At 60.6% G+C, this 1,489-nt stretch overlaps 1 protein-coding gene across 2 annotated transcripts in view; it reads right to left on the bottom strand.

Annotated features, from left to right (window-relative positions):
* Positions 1–1,489, bottom strand: part of PEMT (phosphatidylethanolamine N-methyltransferase) — an 89,681-nt gene that overhangs the window by 23,956 nt on the left and 64,236 nt on the right. The window lies entirely within an intron of this gene.

The raw sequence follows: 1,489 nt of genomic DNA, 5'->3' as shown, positions 1-1,489 counted from the left end.
CCAGGCGCGCTCACGCCTGAGGGCCAGCTCTGCAGGGACTCCCACGCCCCCTCAGTCCAGTCTGGAGGGACCACGAGGCCTTCTGGAAGCAACCCTTCCACCAAACACAACCACGAACCCAGCAAGAAGCAGAAAGAGACATCCGGCAGCCGAAGACATGTCCCTGAGCTAACGCGCGGGTCTGACGTCCAGGCCCGTCCTGAGTGCACGGCCCCACCACTCACAACTCCAAAGGGCCACGGCACACAAGGAGTGAAAACTGCCAGGGAAGCCCTGAGAGCTACAGAAGCCATCGGCACTCACACGGTGTCCACCCAAGGGGCTAGACAAAAAGTAGAAGCCCCTCACCCTAACTCTGCCTCGTGCTACCCCTAAAACACAAACTTTCAAACATGTCATTTCTAGCCACAGAGTCCTTTTATCTTGTCAAGCCAGTCACATCTGGGATCTCCACCTCCAGCAGCTAGCGTGGAGAGAAGCCAGCAGCGCCTCCTCCCTTTCGGCTGCTGCACTGCCCTGAGCTCTCCGCCACCTGGCTGGGCTCTGGTGGCACGGTGCCCGCTGGGCAGGAGGATGAATGACGGGGCGAGGGGAAGGGAGGATGCGTGTACACGCACACACACACACGCACACACGCACACACACGCACACGCGCGCACACACGCGCGCGCACGCGCACGGCACGCGCACACACACTCAGGCACACACGCACGCACACACGCACGCACACACGCACGCACACACGTGCACACACATGCACGCACACACACACAGAGCGTGTACATATGTGTGGGTATTACATGCAGGGAGGTCTGGAAGGCCTCCGCTAGCACTGACGCTGCAGTGCTGAGACACCAGGGGCACTCAACCTGGGGTCCGGTGGGGCCATCAATCTCCATCACAGCCCCAGCAATGACTCGGCTGGGCTGTCTCGGCTTCCCAAATGGACCTGCCTTTCCCAGCAGTTAATCAGCAGCGGGAAGAGTGATTAGCCATGATTTGGCCCAAGGCCACTGACTGCCATCCTGGAGGCAGCTGCTGAGCAGCCCTGGGCCCTGTCCTCAGGTCTCCGGGGCGGTGGCAGCACAGGCAGAAGTTTACAGGAAGGAGAACGGGGGTGGTGGCTCCTGGGCTTTCCCCTCCATCAGCTGATGGTGTGCTGCCCGATTCTCCTGAAAGGTAAACGAGCCCTGGGTCTGGGTCTGGGCAGGTGGCCTCTGCTGACCTTGTGGGAAGCTCAGAAGTCCTCTCTCAAAAGGAGGAGGCAGTGAGTGCCCAAGGGGCTGGGTGGGGGGTGCAGGCTGGAGGTTCTGGTGCTGGGAATGAGCAAGGGGTTTTCTGTTCCCATCTCACAACCTATATGGTGGGCAGAGAGAACGAGAAAAACAAGACGTAAGGGGTCTGTGGGGAAGGATCTGGGGCAGGCGTGTGGTGGGGAGAAGGCTCCCTGTGTCCTCAGGCTCCGAAGCCCCCAATCCCATGGCAGGAG

Source organism: Galeopterus variegatus, unplaced genomic scaffold (assembly GCF_000696425.1).
Source record: "Galeopterus variegatus unplaced genomic scaffold, G_variegatus-3.0.2 Scaffold229, whole genome shotgun sequence".
Taxonomy (NCBI): Eukaryota; Metazoa; Chordata; class Mammalia; order Dermoptera; family Cynocephalidae; genus Galeopterus; species Galeopterus variegatus.
This window is presented reverse-complemented; position numbering and strand designations above follow the sequence as displayed.